The sequence below is a fragment of the Haplochromis burtoni genome, unplaced genomic scaffold (assembly GCF_018398535.1).
Source record: "Haplochromis burtoni strain Fernald_Lab_line unplaced genomic scaffold, NCSU_Asbu1 Contig_15, whole genome shotgun sequence".
NCBI classification, from domain to species: Eukaryota; Metazoa; Chordata; class Actinopteri; order Cichliformes; family Cichlidae; genus Haplochromis; species Haplochromis burtoni.
In genome coordinates this window covers 1348472-1369324 of record NW_024582376.1, presented here as the reverse complement: position 1 = coordinate 1369324, position 20853 = coordinate 1348472, and the positions used below count along the sequence as shown (strand labels likewise).

Below are 20853 nucleotides of genomic sequence, written 5' to 3'. Positions count from 1 at the left end.
AACAGTTTGCTTCCTGTCCTTTTACTTGGTAGCATTCACTGTGTAATATTGCTGGGATGAAAGCCAACAGAGTCCTAAGAAATGCCAGCAATTAACAATAATGACAAAGTTTGGCAATAGATGAAAAAAAATACATATATAAATAATAAAGATCATTATCTAAGAAAATGATAATGAGGAATGCGTGGGATGGATTTGTAAGTCCATGTGTTCGCTCATTTCTTTCATTACCATTTTTCACTGCTTGTGCTGATCCACCAACTCACATCCTAGCATGTGCCCACTTATCAACCAACTGTTTATTTAGTGATCAAAAGATGTCCAATTTTTTTTTAAATCACACACTGCCATTTTCCATTATTTACTTATTACACAAAAAGCACAGCCCGTGCCACGGAGAGAAGATAGAACTGTGGAAAATCTGAGGCAAACATAAGGGAATAAGGTTTCACTTACACCGGTGACATTACAAAAAAACAAACAAAAAAAAAAACACGCGTCCCTCTTAGGAATTAAACAGATGTAACCCCGCCTTGATTTTCCACAGTTCTTCACAGCCGCCGCGTCTCCCGTCTCCGTCAGTGCAGAAGGTAACTTAGCTCTCCGCGTAAAGCTCCTGGACACCAGAAGGGCACCGCACAGTTTCCGCTTCTGCTTCTCCGCTCTCTCAAGATCAGAACTGATCTAAAAATTTATAAAATAAAATAAACCTCGAGGGTTTAATTAAACGGCCGGAAAACAGCAAGTGATCTTAGGTGTTGTTTAATTCATTCGTTCACTGTTAGGCTATGTATTTTGGCTCCCAGTAGTTTATTTTTTTTAACCTACTAGCTTGAACTAATGCCTCGCACCAGAGACGACGCGAAGAGACGGTTCGTTTTTTTAAAGAGTAAGCAATGAGTAAAGCAAATAAAGGATACAGTGGGAGCTAACTGTGGATGATCTTGGATTTAACAGCTGCTTCCTGTGAAAGCAAAGATTCTGAAACTTATGGCGTGAAGGTAAGACAGTTCTGTTTTCTCTGTGTGATGTATTAAACTTGAGAAAAAATAAGATAATCCAGGGTAGTTTATAATCTATGACATATCGCTCAAAGATACATACATACATTAAATAACACTGCAGGTAGCGCAAGCGGCTGTGCACTGTTTTATTTGTATGACAGGTCTACTGTTTACCTTATCGATCCTGACTGGGCGTTAATATAAGACAGTTTTAACCACCCCAAGAAAGGGTGGGTGGCTGGGGGGCTATAAGTGAGTTATACCCTAGTTTCAGACTTGAGATGTGTCCGTGTCACGGTGCCCTTCCCAACCCGCGAAGCGCTGATTTCAGATCTGTTCGTGCTTTCCAATTTGTAATTAGTGCTGGGTTTTCAGAGGCAGCGTGTTCTCGGCACAAGCTTCGTGCTGCGCAGGTGACTGCTGTACAGGCTGCACACTCCGTCCTGTGTCAGCATCGCTAAGCAGCTTTCACAAGTTATCAACAACAGGAAATAAATAAAGTGGAAAATGTATCTAAACCTCTCTTGATAAGCCTGCGTGCCTCGAGAGCGCTTTTGATGGAGTTTATGTTACCCTTTTATGATCTATGTGAATATTAAAAAAAAAGATGTGTATATTATATGTATGTTCCGAGTTACTGCCATATTCTAACTAACACATAAACAGCATAACAAATAACTGAATAATGCTAATGATTGTGGTGATTTTGATTTAAGACTTATCTCTTTTGATTGAGTCAGTGCTAAAAGGGGAGAAAGAAATGAAAGAACAGTATGACTGCCTTCTGGAAAATATTAATAAGCCACCATAACAACAAAAACCTGCTTTGACATTTGGTCAGCAGCTGCTCTGTACCCAGCAGGTATGGATATCTGAATAGGTCAGGTGGTTATAACACCTGGTTGGCAAATTGGTGGTTTCATCAAAAGGGATGCTGTCAGGCTTTATTTGTCAAGGCAAATTGCTCATGTCAACTCCACTTGACTAGAATTAACTATTTAAATCTTCTTTAATATAGAAACCAAACCAGTAATCCTTAGTGAACCCATCTTAGGTTAAATGGATAGAGGCTGAGCCTGGTTATTGAATTCCCTTGACACATTTTGAATTCTATACATTCCTGTGTCTGATCTGCTGGATGCTTTTGTGTGGAAAACAGTCTGACCAGAGCTGCCTGATGCAGGCTTGTCCAGCCTAGCTGTTTGGCCACAAGCAGATTTTCTGAATGCAATCTCCTGGATGTTATATACAGAAATATAAGCACAAATTAATCCCCACACGGATTATTTGAATTAATACTCGGGGGAAAAAAACACTAACAAGGGCTCAGATTCCATAAGATTCCTTAAGATGCATTGTGAGCGACTTGATTTCATGGCAACATTTACGTTGAGGTGATGCACAGACTTTGAATGGATTAAGCGCATAAAGATCTAAAGGGAAATCACTCGATGCTGCCGTTCGATCAATAAAATGTTGAGATTCAACACATTGCTCTCAAATGACATGCAGTCAACAGAAATGACACTGTGTCGCAGCTTGTGCTTGTTAAATCCAATTACAAACCCAAACAAAAGTTGTTCGGGTGCAGGGAGCTGCTGCTGTGAAACCACAGAGTCTTTTATTAATCAGACAGATTTGAAAGTCATTCAGAGGAGAAATCTTACGTCGGACTGGCGTGGTGCAGTTGTTTTGTTTTGCAAAGTAGAAACTGTAAGGAATTTTAATGTAATTTTTTTGTCTGTATGTATTTATACTGTATTTATATATTTATATTTTTATAATGCTGTGTACCTTTTGTAATTCTGTTTGCAGTCTTGTATGGTTTAAGCCTTGTCATGCTCTGGAGGAACATTTAATTTCATGGTGTATAGTATTACCTGTACATTATATGGCTGAATGAATGAGGCTTGCCACTTCAGAAATACACTTTAAAAAGTGACTTTTTTTTTTTTTACTAATCAAGTCTTACATGACTTTATGCATCTTGCAAAGTGCAACTTCATAAATGTGTAGGTGCAGAAATGAAACCACATATATTCCAAGCTCTATAAACACTTTTTAATCATTGTGTATAGAAGACGCAGCTCAGACCCAGAATGTCATGGAGCACTTGATGATACTCAGTCGGGCCCCAAAAAACAGCACATCTGACCTTTGCGTGTGGCGCCATCTGACATCTAAGCAACCGAAGACGAAATATAAATAGTTTAGATTTTCAGCAGAACATAGAGCTTACTAACTGGATGCTTGAAATGGCCTCCGAATAGTGTAAACATGGACTCCTTCAAGAAAAAGCGGAGGTGTATTCCCTTTAATATCCCAAAAGGATGCCCATCCACAAGCTCTAACTCAGCTACAGGGTTCTTCTTGTACGTCTCACAGATTTTATATCAGGGTCACAAACATCCCTGTAAGTAAATCACTTAATTGTATTGGATCTCTGAGACTTTATCCAACTCGCTTACAGTCTCTCTCTCTCCCGAAACCCCTTTCCCAGCATGTCAAATACATCAACACTCAAGGGACGCACACAATTACTGGCAGGATGGACGAGCCAATTAGGTCCAAACCCAATAGGAGATCTATTATGATCGTGGTTCTACTGTTATATGCTGTGATAGTCAGGTTAGCTGGTTGGTCTATATATGCGTTAATGGTGTGTCCATATTACATATTGATCTAAACAGTTTAAACACTATTTACAATCACTAGGCTTTGTTTGTTGTGAATAACTGGATATTGATTTTTTTATTACTCATTTAACACTTTGCAATCGCACATATTTTATTTTTAAATGTAGTTACATGGAGAGGGGTACACACACAGTACTATATTTTTGGCAATTATAGTGCAGTTCATAACATTTTCAAATCACTAACACCTCCACAAATTCAATTTTATATTTAGAAGAGACACACAAACATACAGAAAAAAGCTGCAAAACGTACTCTCTTGCATTTAGAAACAGACAAAAATAACTTATACAGACTTACTGCTCTGCTGGATAGAAATCCACCATTGCACATTTTTAATTAAAAAAAAGAGCCTGTTGGTCTTTATGTTTTTAAGCTTGAGCAACAGGCAGCTAAAACTTAGTATACCTGGAAAACACACTGAACCTTTGAACAGCTCGCTATCTCACTAATCCACAGATATACACACACATGCAAAGTTTTTCCAGAGGTATGATCCTGCTTTACCTGCAGTTAGAGAACAGTGTCAGAGAAAATTAGGCAACACCCTCATTTCTGCATGATTGTACAAACCATACACCTTTTCTTAGTTACACATTGCTAGTACCAGGTTCTACCCACCTTTGGAACTCAGAACTGTGGCATAGATTCAACAAGGTGCTGGAAACAATTCTCAGAGATTTAGGTCCATAATGACATGATATCATCACACAGTTAGTGCACATCTGTGTGATGTTAATTTTTTAATTCGACCACATCGCAAAAGTGCTCGACTTGACTGAAATCTTTAGATTGTAGAAGAGAGCCTGACCAATATATTGGCAAGTTGATTTTATCTACCAATATGAGCTATTTGCTGATCGATTAGTATCTGCTTTTATAACAGATTATGAATGAAAAAGTAAAAGTAAAGAAGAGATGGGAGAAAGACTCTTCAATCATGTTATGAGTGTTGATGTTGCATAGTTTTTCCTTGTTGGCAGCACATTTGTTTGTAAAGTGTAAACAAGTAAATAAATAAATAAGTCAATAAATGATAACCTATCTACTTGTGTTGTGTGTTTGTGTGAAGTGTCCAAATATCAGTGTCAGTCTTACAAATCCTATATCAGTTGGGCTCTACTGTGGAGGCAGTTTAAGTAGACCACATAAATCTTCATGTTGAGGAAACCAGTTCCAAATCATTTGAACTTTGGGACATGGGGTGGTCATAAAGCAACCTGATATCACACCAAAATGTGTAATAGACACGCCGGTCCACTGTGTCTATTTCACGCTTTGCCTCTCCAAAATGTGAAATGGACACACATGCAGAAGTTGCATTACCAGCAGGGGGAGATAATATATTAAAGACAAGAAGTAATTTCAGGGTTCTTAATCATCAGAAATGAATAAGATGGGTGGCTAATATCTATATACATGCAAATGGGGAATAATGTCTGTCTAGCACTTTCCTGGTTATTTTCATGTTGGCTTGAAATAAAATATCTCCCTCTGCTGTTGCGGTAATTTACTGCAACTTCTGCATGCACATCGTTTTCATGCTTTGGAATGGCGAAGCGTGAATAGGGTCCGATGGATCAATGCGTTCATGGTATTTATGCCATGAACGCATATAGGTTCTGACCCAACAATATGCATGTAGCAGTAGAAATGAAGACATATCAGAAAAGGCAATGTTTTTATGATTTTCTATTGTCCAATTTTAGTGATCTTGTGTAAACTATTCTTAGCTAGCAGGAGTGGCAATCCAGTGGTCTTCTGCTGCTATACCCAATGTTCTCATACCCCTGGTATCAATAACGCATTTTCACTGACCATTTTATGTAAATTCTAGAGATGGTTGTGAAGGAAAAACCCGGTACATCACCACTTTCTGAAATACTCAAAACCAGCCTGTCTGGCATCAATAACCATTTGTTCAAAGTCATGTTTCTTCCCTATTATCCTCTGTTTAAATTTCTGAAGGTTCTTTTGACCATGTCTACACAGTTAAATGCATTGAGATGCAGCCGTGTAAATAGCTGAGTAGAAATTTGCATTAATTAGCAGGTGAACAGATATACCTAATAAAGTGACCAGGGAATATGTGCACAACATATGTGCATGGATAGTAGACATCGTTGGCTAATTGGCTGTAGCTCCTACAGGGAGTGCAGAATTATTAGGCAAGTTGTATTTTTGAGGAATAATTTATTATTGAACAACAACCATGTTCTCAATGAACCCAAAAAACTCATTAATATCAAAGCTGAATGTTTTTGGAAGTAGTTTTTAGTTTGTTTTTAGTTTTAGCTATTTTAGGGGGATATCTGTGTGTGCAGGTGACTATTACTGTGCATAATTATTAGGCAACTTAACAAAAAACAAATATATACCCATTTCAATTATTTATTTTTACCAGTGAAACCAATATAACATCTCCACATTCACAAATATACATTTCTGACATTCAAAAACAAAACAAAAACAAATCAGCGACCAATATAGCCACCTTTCTTTGCAAGGACACTCAAAAGCCTGCCATCCATGGATTCTGTCAGTGTTTTGATCTGTTCACCATCAACATTGCGTGCAGCAGCAACCACAGCCTCCCAGACACTGTTCAGAGAGGTGTACTGTTTTCCCTCCTTGTAAATCTCACATTTGATGATGGACCACAGGTTCTCAATGGGGTTCAGATCAGGTGAACAAGGTGGCCATGTCATTAGTTTTTCTTCTTTTATACCCTTTCTTGCCAGCCACGCTGTGGAGTACTTGGACGCGTGTGATGGAGCATTGTCCTGCATGAAAATCATGTTTTTCTTGAAGGATGCAGACTTCTTCCTGTACCACTGCTTGAAGAAGGTGTCTTCCAGAAACTGGCAGTAGGACTGGGAGTTGAGCTTGACTCCATCCTCAACCCGAAAAGGCCCCACAAGCTCATCTTTGATGATACCAGCCCAAACCAGTACTCCACCTCCACCTTGCTGGCGTCTGAGTCGGACTGGAGCTCTCTGCCCTTTACCAATCCAGCCACGGGCCCATCCATCTGGCCCATCAAGACTCACTCTCATTTCATCAGTCCATAAAACCTTAGAAAAACCAGTCTTGAGATATTTCTTGGCCCAGTCTTGACGTTTCAGCTTGTGTGTCTTGTTCAGTGGTGGTCGTCTTTCAGCCTTTCTTACCTTGGCCATGTCTCTGAGTATTGCACACCTTGTGCTTTTGGGCACTCCAGTGATGTTGCAGCTCTGAAATATGGCCAAACTGGTGGCAAGTGGCATCTTGGCAGCTGCACGCTTGACTTTTCTCAGTTCATGGGCAGTTATTTTGCGCCTTGGTTTTTCCACACGCTTCTTGCGACCCTGTTGACTATTTTGAATGAAACGCTTGATTGTTCGATGATCACGCTTCAGAAGCTTTGCAATTTTGAGACTGCTGCATCCCTCTGCAAGATATCTCACTATTTTTGACTTTTCTGAGCCTGTCAAGTCCTTCTTTTGACCCATTTTGCCAAAGGAAAGGACGTTGCCTAATAATTATGCACACCTGATATAGGGTGTTGATGTCATTAGACCACACCCCTTCTCATTACAGAGATGCACATCACCTAATATGCTTAATTGGTAGTAGGCTTTCGAGCCTATACAGCTTGGAGTAAGACAACATGCATGAAGAGGATGATGTGGACAAAGTACTCATTTGCCTAATAATTCTGCACTCCCTGTATAGAGCTTCATAAAATATAAGAGGCTTACAAACCTTGGCTCAAAATGCAGGAGAATTTTTTTCTAGTGAAAAACTGCATGAGACAGATGAAAGACTTTGGGTTGATATTGACAGGATGAGCATTATAAGACAAGGATTGAGAATTAATAGCAAAATAGAAATAAATAAATAATTTTTCAGGAGAAATGAACTTACTTCACCGTTCTCTTGTTGTGTGGACAGTTTGGTATGAAAAGCTTTTAAAAACCACAAATATGTGGTTCACCCAAGGGTTTCTCACTGTAGACTTTAAATTAGCGGCACTCATTCCAACTTCTGCAGATGGTGCTTGACACCCAGAGACCCTCTAGGTGGTGTAGAAAGAAAAAAATACTCTTCTTGGCTGTGAATGTCAACCTTAACAAGGGCCAAAATTAAAAGGTGAAAGTGAGATGAAGTAGGGCGATGTGTCCGTTTTGATACAGCACATGACTCATTCGTCTCTTTGAACTATTTCTTTTTAAGCGATGTCAAATGCCAAACGAAAGCTGGGTTTGTGTTATGTTAAAGACTCTTTCATGGAAGTTCCCTTGACATTTTCCTCAACAGCTCAGGAGTCTTTTGTTTTAGAAAGCAAAACAAGCGTTTATTATGAATAACTTCAGTCTTACTCTTTGTGAACTTGATACCCAGTCAAATATTATTTCATTAGAAAAGTGACATTTTTAGATGTTTTCACAACCACAGTCAGGAGCATAGTATAAGAAAACTGAAGAAGTGATTTACTGCGGTTATAATAATTTAATTGATCAGTCCTGGTTATGTAAACGGTTGCTTGCAGTAACAATCTCACTGAAACCAGCCCTTTGATTTCATTATTCTTGCTGTTGCTTTGAACTCATTGTCTTTGTTTTCTGGTATGGATTTTTTGGTTGCTTGCCATAGTTTTCACCAGCTCTGAGCACAAAACCATAGGCAGCTATTTAAAACAGATGAGCTTAGATTAGCTTTGCGCCCAGTAAAACAAAGGTAGAACTGGTGGCTGGTAAAAATGTGATCAAACACTGAGCATTTTAAGATTTTCTTTAAAAAAAGAAAAGAAAAAAGATCTAAGTCAAGGCGGGGATTAAAAATAAATGGATTACTGGACCGCTCTTGTTTTTGTTGTACTGTTTAAGCCTTAGAAAACTGATTCCTTAACAATATGGGGAAATTGGGCATCACTCAGTAATATTTTCATAGAAATGTTATCAGTTTACGTACACAATAAGTTTGCACTCATTTCATTTAGTGAATCAGGTTTATTCTACCATAGATTAAAAGAAATGTGACTGAGATTGTACTGGAAAGCCCCCATTTCACTGTATGAGAAAATATGCTTGTCTACATGTGCATAACAGAAGGAGAAATCAACAAAGTAAAAATAACATAAAGAGCACTGTGGAGGACGTACTCTAAAGTACTTTGAGGAGCGTGATGATAGCTATAAAAAGCAAGTGTTGCTTAGGTGTTTTGGCCCTCTGGAAAGACAGCTCATACGTTGTTGCTAGAATCCGCTTAAGCCTTTCTCCAATTACTTGCATGTAATTCATGTTACTAATGGGACCATTCTGGATTTCACCTTTCATGCCTTACATCAGACCATGAGACTTTGCTCTAATTTTACTCTGTGCTTGCCTGTTCTGCTCTTTGTCAATAACCACTGTGTTTGGTTGAACAACAGTTGCTAGTCAGACTGGAACTTGAACCCCTCAAGATAAACAACATTTTGTTGTGCAACCCCTCAGAGCTTGAGAACGTCTGACACATATTCCCATACACTATCACGGGTAATTGTTTGTGCTTCTCAGTAGGATTGCTTTGTTCTGCATTTTTCTGTGTCATCATTACACACCCTGTACCACTAGGCCTTATATGGAAGGAAACCCTGCCTATGTAGATTTGGTACTTAGGGGCCTGGTCTTAAGCTCCTCTAAACTAATACAATGTGCTTTCTTTCAGACTTGTTTTTCTTCTTTCTGCCAGTGAGACTTTCCAAGAGTCCGAGATACTCGTTTGTTAGTTCAACCAGTGGATGGGTATCTTTTTAATTTATTCGTGAATGCAATAAATATGTGTAGCATATAGGAAGAAGTAAAATAAGTACCATCCATCCATCCATTCGCTTCCGCTTATCCTTTGCAGGGTCGCGGGGGACGCTGGAGCCTATCCCAGCTGTCATAGGGCGAGAGGCGGGGTACACCCTGGACAGGTCGCCAGTCTGTCGCAGGGCCAACACACAGGGACAGGCAACCATTTGCACTCACTTTCATTCGCACATTCACACCTAGTGACAATTTAGATTATCCAATTAACCTATCCCCACAAGCTGCATGTCTGTAAAATAAGTACCAACACTTTAATATTTCTTGTGTTTGAAACTGCAGATAAGGCTTTCGTTCTTTCGCATCTCAGTGATCACAGAACAGCTTGAGAGTAAATAAATAAAGTGAAACCACCACAAGACACTATTGTGGTTTCTGTTTTTACAGCCAATCCATCTGGTCACCTGACCTTTGTCAGACTTACACTTGTTGCACCTCATTTCCCACTGTGGAAATGTGAGAAGCAGCTGCTCAGAGTCTCCATTTAATGACACACAGTTAAAAATTCACCTTGAAACAAAGTGACATATTTTCCTGTGTTTAATTAAACAATTCAGGACAAATCCAGGGAATCGTTTGACTTTTCAAGTTTCTCGTATAATAAGACCTAAAGTGTGTGAGCAAAAAAGAAGGGGCAGATACTCAACATTACAGGTGCATGCACTTCTGTTCATCTGTTTCTGGCTCTGTTTTACATGGGATGCAATGGAAAAGTAGTAAACGGTGTGCGTGTGTGTGTATGCAACGTCACAAGGGACCACACCAGTTGTTAGGTTGGAACTACCCTATCACCTAATGAGGTCAATGGAGGATTGTTACCAACCTCCGTTTCCTCTTTTGGCAGTGGGTGGATGTCCTTCCATTTTTACCCTTATGGCTTGATCTGAATAGAGAATAGCTCAAATCTTCACAACAGTAACCTTTATGTCTCACTGTATAAGCAATGTTGTAGCATAGGTAGAATTTTGTAACCTCTGCGGTTAAGCCTTCATGGTTGACTCATCGGTGCTTTTTATTCAGCCCTTTATGTATCTCTTTCACTCTGTTTCAGTGTGCCTGTCTTGACGCTTCCTGAATCTCCAATATATCATTTGTTTTCACCTCCTTCAGACAGTCTTTTCACAGTGAAAGCTCCCTTGCCAGTGTTAAAACGCGTACTTTGATTTCCCTTGATATGGGTTATTGCATACTATATCTAAACCAAATAAATGGCTGGGTGGTCTCTTATGTAAGTCACATTGGCGCTTGTGCATCCTAATGCAAACTGCTGAGGGCCTTTCTTCTTTAACTCTGTTTAAACAGAGATATGCTAACCCGGTGCACACTGTGTGAGAAGGATGGATTTGATTTAGTATGATACATATATAAATATAAATACAGCTTTCAAACTGCTCCAGCGTCTCTTCGTTATGAAATGTGATTGTCTCACTAAAACGAGAGAGCGTACCTCTGTCCACTTTCATTTGAACAGAAAACACAGCTTACCAATTATTTTTAGTAAATAAGCTCCACGTTTTCTTTTTTATGTAAAATGTTTATTGCTTTTATGTCAGAGGTGTGCCTGATCAAAGCAAATGCACCCCATATGGATGTTGGGAGAAAAACTTTTAAATTGCAAGAGCCGAGAGAAAGGCAGCATAATTGCAATGACAAGATAATGACACACTAATTGCTACCGGAATGAGCAGGTTTATTTTAGGCACAGTAAAAGTCATACCAGCTACCACCTACACAGCCGGTCCGTACAACGTGGCTTCACATTTGCAACGAGCTGCATTTTCACTCACACAGCAACAAAGGGGAGCTATTTTCTGAGAAAGCGAATTTACAACATAGTCACTGACTTCCTCAGCTTCGGTCATTCTGACCCAACAACAAACAGGGCTGTGCCAGATAGAAAACTAATTAGGATGAAGGTTATCACGGGCTTAAATCAAACATGTTGTTGGTACTGACAGACTGATATCAGTTTAAGCTTTTGTGTTCAGCTTGTATAGGCTGTTACTAAAAACTAGACAAAGATTTAACAATGAAGGGTCTGAAGAAGGTTAACTAAGACTAAATCCCTGTGTGCACATAAACTTACACGACAAAGGAAAACAGGTGTGACTATTTGGCATAATCAGTTTAGAAAAGGCAATTACCTTGATCCAACATCCACAAATTAGATTTATGTAACAGAAGAGAAAATGGGGAAAGGCAAAAAGAGCCACTATCAGACAATGTGTATCTCAAGAAGCATAATGACGGTTTTGTAGTACAGCGATGGAAGTTATTTATTTATTTATTTATTTATTTATTTATTTATTTATTTATTTATTATCATTCATTTCTTCAAGTCAGAGTCTCATTGAGATTTAAATCTCATTTCCAGGAGAGACCTGGCCATCATGGCAGCAAAGGTTACAGCAAATACAACACATAACAAGTAAAAAACAAATACAATATTTCACACAAACATACATTAAGAGCCATATTTAAAAACAGTAACACTGACTAAAAGAGTTATTCTCTCACTCCTTTAAAATGGACCTAAACTCCCCCATGGTAACCATTTCTGCCAATTTCAGTTCCTCCTGTAGACTATTCCAGGAAACAGGGACAGCCTTTTATTTAAATGCCTTTTTCCCAGTTCTGTTCTGATTTTCAGGACAACTTATTTGCATGGCGTTGTGACAGCGAAGGCTATATTGGTTGTAGTTTTTACACATATAAATACACAGATAAGAGTGAACTAGCCCGAGGAGAGAGTTATAGATAAAACCAACCAATGGGAACGTCTGCTTATATACAGAGATGGACGATTTCCACATCCAATAATAACAAAAAAAGGCACAATGATAGACACTATCCACCCTCTTTATGTACAGGGCAGGTGCATTCATAAAAAGCAGATCACCAAAATCGAATAACAGTTACAAAAATAAAAAGTTGCATAAATCAAGTGTTTTTTCTCACTTGGATAAAGAAACATGATTTCCAAAAAACTTCACTTTTACTTTTAACTTGGACACAAGCCTTTCGATGTGAGTTTTCAATGACAAACCTTGATCTCTAATGATACCTACAATAGATAGAAACACAGATAACAACTCTTTGCCATTTGAGAATAATGTGAACTTAGATTTATCTACATTTAACACCAGGTTAGTTGTAAGTTGAGTTAAATGTTACTGAGCAACATCAAAGGCAGACTGTAAAAAATCAAGGGGTTTGTGCTACTGAAGGAAATGAATAATAGGTGTATCATCTGCATAAAGATGGAATGCAGCATTAGATACATTTTCACAAAGGTTATTTATATAGAGAGAAACAATTATTTGATCTAATTCGGAACATGTAAGTTTGCTCACTTGTAAAGAAATTAAAAGTCTCTGATTTTTAGGGTGGATTCATTTAATGGAGAGAGACAAAATTTCAAGCCTAAATCCAGAAATCCAGAGTGACCAGCATTTGATCCCTAAGAAAATCATGATTTAGTACTTGATGAAGAAACCCTTTACACATCTTAAGAGAGGTTTGGTTCCACTCTATAAATCCTTTTGTTTTCTTGGCTGCTGCTTGGTAACTCGAAGCTGCAGCTCCCTCCACAGATTTTCTATAGGATTGAGGTGTGAAGTACAACTTAGTTACTCCATTTCCTTAATGTGTTACTTTTTTAGCCACTCTTTTGTTGCCTTGGTGGTATGTTTTGGGTCATTGTCATACTGGAAGATCCATCCACCACATGGCCTCTGTTTACTGGCTTGTCATCGCAGTGAAGTCACACTGTACCCTCAGCAGAAAAATAGCCCCAAAGCATAAAGTTTCCAGCTCCATGTTTTACTGTTTGGATGGTGTTCTTTGGGCCATGCTCAGTATTTCCCATTATACAAAAACATCAGGACAAATTGATACCCCTCAGCTTGATTTTGATTTTATCTACCGCAGCACTTCCTCTGAAACCATCTCTGAATCATTTAGATGTTCACTAGTAAACTTAAGATTAGCCTGTACATGTGCCTTCTGGATCAAGGGGACCTTCTAGACACTCCAACATATGCTTTAGTGTGTTACTATTGGTTATCTTGGTGACTGTGGCAAGATCTTCCACTGAGGGTGACAGATGGTCATTTTTTTATTCCATTTCCGAGTCATTGCACCAACAGTTTTATGTTATCGCCAAGCTTCTTGCCAATGCTCTTGTAGCACATTCCAGCATTTTACAGGTCTACACTTTTCTCCATAGAGATGGAGAGGATGGAATAGAGGAAACTGATTGAAAAATGTATTGATTCTGTGCTCAGGTGTGCTTTATACATCAATCTAATACGTTGAGATCAGGAGTATCTGGAATTGATTGATTGATTGACTGTAATCTGTGTGCTGAATGACTAAATCCGGTTTTGCTTTGGGATCAAATAGTCGTCACTCAGTGGCATGCAAATCCATTTGTAACTTTTATATAATGTGTTTTTTCTAAATTTTGGTTGATTATGGTTGATGTCTCTCTCCATTAAAATGAAAATATCATCAAAATTAATGACTGTTCATTTCTGTGTAAGTGACCACACTTACAAATTCAGCAAGGAATCAAATAATTATTTTTCCCGACTGTAAATGTTCAAGTTTGAGTGCTTCTGTGAGATTAATAATCAAGTTTAAAGGCTCATAAATAGCAGCAATTTAATACAGCTGCTATTAAAAGGAGCTTACTGTAAGAGTAACAGGGTAGTTGCATGGTTTATTAAACTGAATTTTCACAACTGGTACTTGATGCCAACATTTGTTGTTGTTTAATGTCGTTTAATGGCAACAGAGTCGTGTGTTTTTCCTATATTAAAGTTGCAGGTTAGGTGTGCATTTATGAGAGGATTATAAAGTCATTATACTTAAACTATTTTCAGATTATGGGGGAGATTTATAATTACAGGGTGTGTTTTGTAAATGTAAAAGGTAATCACAACATAATTTGCTATCTGAAATCTAATCCAATAACAGAAATTAGAGAACTACAAAAAATGACCAATATATATCAGTATTCATGCTTATGAGTCTATTCAAACTTTTATAATGCATGAATCAAAACCTGTCGGCGGGGGGGGGGTGGAATAAAAATTCCTTATTTTATATGATTAAAGAAAGTGTCCAAAAGCCCAAAGTGAAGTTACTATCTGTTGTTTTTTAGAGGGTCGGCTTGGCAACGTGCAGACGAAAATCACATTCAAGATAGTTAGATAATGCCTTATGCTCCCATAGATCACTGCTGGGTCACCTGGGAATAAGAGGATGCAGTGAGATGTGAAACTGAGGGATTGTGGGTATAAAGTGAGGTCAAGCTATTTAGAGATTTCATTCAGGACCGGTCAACTGCGCACAATTCAGAGGTCATCTGGTTGGATAGAATGCTACATAAAAGTTGAAATAGGCAACATGTTGTTAAAATCGCTGAATAATAAATTTTTAATTTCCTTTTAGCAAATTTGTTTGTTTGTTTTAGAGACGATCACAAGCAAGGGGTGACTTTGGCAAGTTATAAGTGTTTTACAGCCAGATCTTGTGGGAAATGTGAAGCATTATCCAGAGCAAAGTGTGGTGGAGTGAGTGAAAAGGGACAGATGAAGCCAAATCTGAGCACTGACTTATTTCAAATATACTTGGATAGAAAAGAAGAAGGAATGGTTTTGGGGGAATTGTTGAATTCAAAATTTGGCCTTTTTTCCCTCTTTAGATTTTAGCACAGAGAGCTGGATACACTTCATCCGCTGTTCTGTGGTGCAGCTGTTCAATAATGCAAACATGCCATATGCCCAAGACTGTGTAAGACGCTTTATAGCATGAACAGCTCTCAGTAGGTTGGCAGTCTTAGCTGGTCTCTATGGATAGTGGTTGCACAGTGTGTGGGAGAAAAAAAAGGAATTTTCAAACTAACAGTGCTTCTATTGACCATGACTCTATTCAACTCACTCCCTGTCTCCACATCAGTGCATTGTCACCGGTCGTTTTGTCAAACACAGTGCATTTAAAAACACCGCTTTCACTCGCTTAATTTTTTTTAACAGATGTCTGTTTTTGTTGTTGTTAAGTTTAATTGACAATTTCACAATGTTTCTTACTAATTCAACTTGTGAGTCTTAATGTACTACAAAATCCCTCTTCTACTAAAACACACTGTAAAAAAAACTTTTAAAAAATTCATCCTAAATGTTTAAGATGCATTTTTTTTTATCAATGAATGCCTTTTAAGTTAATTGGTAGTACTCCAGAGCTATTGATACAAAGCAGCTGATTCTATTCTTCCTGAGTTACATAATAGGAAAAAAAGAGTTTATTGTGGCTGTTTTTCTGTCAAGAGTTAAAAAAAAAAAGAAATTATATTGGTCTTCACAGCTTTCCTGTCAATAGGAAAAAGAGAGAGGTGTGGGGAAAGGTTTGAGGACAAAGAAATCTTTCGAAAGACTGTCCAGCTGTATTATTTACAGATCCACTTCATACATGTAGTCAGCTAAAGAGCTCAAAAATACCACTGCTTATAAGCAATGACCACATCATAATGTCAGCCTGCAGTTTTCTCCCACAAGCAGTGAAAATGCCCCCAGGACATGAGTGAACACTACATGACACATGGGAAATATTAGATTTCCTGCAAGCTAGTAAGCCATCCTCTATGGCAGCTGCTGGCTCTAAAAGGGAACCAATGGTGATGACCCTTATCGCGGAGGAGCCTAACAATCTGCCTGTTCAGTCCGCTCACTGTTCTCAAATGAAGGCCAATACACGTCAGATGCAGATGTACGGGAGTCAGCAGATGTGTGAGCTGGTAATTATGGAGCATGTTTACGAGTGTAAATAAGCAATTGACTGGGATTAAAAAGCAGAGGAGGACTACATTACAGACCTGCATGTTTATGTCTGAAATTAAGCTCTCCCTCCCAGTTAGTAAGCTGTTGCTGTTTGTTACCTGTGTCACAAAAATGGCAGCAGTTTGCCCCATTTTTGCCTTCTGGTCTCTCTCATGGTTTTCTTCTTTTATTTACTTGTAAAAAACATATACACAAAGATTAAAAATGGCTAAAAAGGCAGGTAGATAATAGAACAAACATCTTTTAATCATACACAAAGTAATATATCTACACCACAAGGAGCATTCTTGGGTTTTATTTATTAAGTTATTCTGTTTTGTGTACTTGTCCTCTTGGTTCTCTAACTCATTTGCTAGCTTGTAGCTCCCTTCCAAGAATCTGCTTTTTAATAGTGTCAATCCAAATAGAAGCTTTCAGTCAGCTCTTGGCCACATGTGAGCTCTTTCATGCAGCAACGTTGTTGTTTGAACATGCAAATAATCCTTAGATTTCACTGCGGAAGCACTGCTTGCCTTGAGCTAAAAGGCGAACTCTACCACTCAGTGTCAGATTGTCTTTAAAATCTTATGATGTCCTGTCTGAGTTTTCAATTAATCAGTTTACTGGCAGCCCTGATCTCCAACAGACCAATGCACAATGCCCACAGTTCACACTTACGCCACACATAACACATCTTATAATAATAACTGATGCAACTGGTGCAACAATTTTCACATAATTTTATCTGTAATGGTCCACTTGATTCCTTTTTTATCCTTGCTTTGTTTACTGTTCTCTGTTTACTGTTCTGGCTGTCAGCTTTGTTTCATAGGACACTCACAACACCCAGGGGGTTACTTCAGTTTTTATCTGAGATTGTATACTCACACTTTAAAGTTAAAGCTCTTAGGCAAACCGTGGTCATTTTATGTATCTGAGCATGTGTGCAAGCACTGTCCTACCAGCAGCTTTCTGACTGCTGCTTTCATATACATGCCACAGACACACAGAAGCTTCTGAGCTGAGAGGATAATAATGCAGAGGATTGTAAGACCACTGACAGGTGTCTGCCGTCGCATGCTGTGGCCCTAGACAGACGTGACTGAAACAAAAGACATAAATTTAAGAGTAAAAAACAAAAAACAAAAGCAATGAAACGGACAGCTAATTAGTGGTGCGCCTCAATGGAATTAACACCATAATGGGCCTCAAAAAATCGCATAGTAACAGCTTGTTTTTAGCCGCATCTTCTTTTGTTAGAGGATCACAAAGTGCATGTTTTTGTTGGGAAACAGAAAACACGGTCTGAATGGTGGTTTTTTAAAAGCAGGAAACAGTTTGACTATATAAGTAATTGCAAAGAAAAGCGATATTGATCAGCAGCACAGGAAAACCTTTGCAGATGTTGAAAGGAAAATTTGTGCTCAGAGAGAGAAAGCTCATTTATTGCAACTCTGACAGTCATTTGTATTGTAAAATAATGTAGCAATCACAGTGATCATTTAAGTTAGTTTTGTACCGCTGCAAACATCTGACAAACATCTAACACCAACAAGTATTATTTAAAAATTAACATGGACAAAAATCTATTTTTTAATTACTTTTTCCTAAAAAATTAAGGACAAATAATTGATATAGAGCATAAATTAACAATTTCAGTGAATACTGTGTACTGCATATAAAAAAAAAAATCTGATATCTATTAAGTCTGTGGCACTTCCCTACCTTTTGTATTATGTATGAAAATCTTCTAACTTTCTTAATGCAGCGTGCACTCAAATGTATCACTTTGTAGCCCAGAGACTTTTAGGGGCGCCATTTTATTTTTAATGTGCTTTTATTTTGGAGGGAGAGGTCAAGTGGGGGAAGAAGAATAAAGCTGAGCCACAAGCGAGAGGATAGTGGATAGTTAACTAAGATATCGGACTTAGGTCCATTGGCAGACTCCACAAATTACAGCAAGGACTGCACTGGACCTAAGACTAGACCAGTGAGGATGGAGACTCGGCCTGTTAGATTTTCAGTGACCTAGGAGTATGCTTGCTGCTCTTCTTACTGTGCAGCAGTGCATATAAGGATGCCTCTTCAATTTCAGTTGAATTTCCTCCACAGAATAGAGGTGCCATTTTTTTTTCAGGATTTGCCTGGTAATTTCAGAAGCCAGAGGTTACTGTATGATGTGACCTAAGTTGTAATCATTAAGCTGTAGTTTGTGATTATTACAGAGCACTTTGCACGGTTTAAATTTTCTGTTAAAACCTCCATTGTTGCCTTAGTGCCTTTCAAATATTTGCAAAGCTAATTGCTCAGACACTCCCCGCTGTTGCCACAAAGTATTAGATGTCCACACAGCCCCAGATAGCACTGGCCATCCTGTCCAAGAGTTTTGCTTTCTGTGCTGTTTGTGTAATTCGGTCTTTTCATCAATTCAAAGTCCTTATTTATCCTGATCGTAACATGTTCTTTCCTTGAGATTAATGCAGTTATGCAGTGTGACAAGAGCCTGATATTGAGACTAGGCCTAGTTCCAGAACAAAAATAAATTACGGCGCATCTGCGATAACTGCTTATCACAGTCATGTGGACACCTAAAAGCAATCCTCGTCTGCCAAAAAGTGGTTATCTCTGACTTTATGTCTGCAGCTGCTTTTTTATTTTATTTTATTTTTTTTATCAAGAGCAAACAGACATAACATTCACATACACAAAACTTTATTTCTGTGGGAACAGGAAGGTTGCGTGTTTGTTACATTTTAATACTTCTTTAACACTTCAATGCGAAAGTAGCATTTCCAGTATACAGCTTAACAACATGTGGCATGTATGGGATTACAGGCGATACAGTAGTGCTACTTAAATTTGTATGTTCTCAATATTTCTAATCTTCTTTTTTAAGCCCATATATTTGAAAACTAGATCATAACTGATACGATTCACAGACTGGTTCATATATAACATGATATATGCAATTATTTTAAGAAAAAATTATTGATGTTGCAAATTCACTGAGAGTGTAATTTGTGCGTTTGCATCCCCGTAGAACTCAATCCGATTGAGATGGAAACATTCATTTAGTAATTTGTGTGAAACTACTCCCTGTTACCATGTGTGCCACGGGCCTATTTACTTGTATGTGCACAGAAATGTTCTTACCCTGCACAAAAAATAATAATAGTACATGCAAAAATTACCATCAGATTCATAAAACATTGCCCTCCAGCCAATTTTGTTCTTATCACAGTGCAAATGTTAGTGAATCAGAATCTGCTTCCTGTCTACATGCTGCCATGCTCTTTGTAAGGAAGAAGTTCACTTCAAGGTGAAGTGGAGAAGGCGGGGTGGATGTTGTAAAAGATAAGTGTGGTGTCTGAGGAGAAAGAAAGAAATGGCGCACCTTTGCAAAGTGTTTTCCACAGAAGTGATGATAGTTTTAAAAAAAACAAAAAAAGGGTAAGGCTCAGGTTGAAATAATAGTGCTGAATATCATTTGCCCTGAGACGCTCACTGTGCTACAAGTAAAATACATAAAAAAGTTTGACAAAAAAAATTTAAAAAAATACTGATAATACTGGACTGTAAGTGAAAGCATCCAGCTTGAATGATAATATAAAGTGGAACACTATCAGCCCTGGATTGGTCTCCCCAGAGTCCAGGCGTCAACATTACTAAAGCAGTGTGGGATCATCTTGACAGAGAACAGAACAAAAGGCAGCCAACATCCAAAGAAGAGCTGTGAATGTCCTTCAAGAATCCTGGAGGACTATTGCTGAAGTCCTACCTTTTCATTAAACAAATGAAAAGGTAGTTGCCTAAGAGAATTCAGTTGAAGGTGGACAAACCGCATTAACGGTTTTTGCTTTTTATAATGTTTTTCTGTTTGCATGTCTTGATAAATTGCTGCTATTTTCCATTTTCCTAACAAAATACAAAGAAATGAAAAGATTCAAGAGTCTCAAGAGTATGTTCTAATTTTTGGATTAGTCACCCAGTTTATTTTATTTTCTCTTGTTTAAATTACTAGCAAATGAGTTCCTAGAAGCATCCAAAGCATTAACATGTGCGATATGGTAAGTTAAACTTTAAATTTCCAGAAGCTTCATGGACAAAAATACAAGCCTTTTTTTTAAGGAATAAGTACATTCAAAAAATGCTTTAGGCTCTCACCTTTCATTTATTTTTTTCGGTGTACCAATTTTTTTAGTCGTTTTACAACAACTATAAAAAGCTGCAGTGTTTGAATTCTACACTGAGACTGCTTGTTAATATTAATTGGTTGCTACCAATCCAAGATTTTACTGAACTGTGCAGAACCCTTAAGTCTCGTAATGAGTAACTTGCTGGTGAGATTATGTATCATATCACTTTGCCTGCTTTACATGTAAAAGTTTAAATGTTAAAAGATGTTGTGAAAGAAAATCTCATGCAATCTGCTCAAAACAGAAACAGCACAGGACCAGAGGAACCCGACAGTCTACAGTGTTTGGGGCCAGGTAGCTGG

At 38.1% G+C, this 20853-nt stretch overlaps 1 protein-coding gene across 1 annotated transcript in view; it reads left to right on the top strand.

The window, feature by feature from the left end:
• The first annotated feature begins 533 nt into the window (after window positions 1–533).
• drd2a (dopamine receptor D2a) overlaps window positions 534–20853 on the top strand; it is a 49186-nt gene continuing 28866 nt past the window's right edge. The window contains exon 1 of the mRNA XM_005915829.2: window positions 534–1001. The gene's annotated coding sequence lies outside the window, so the exon portion shown is untranslated. The remainder of the gene's footprint in view (window positions 1002–20853) is intronic.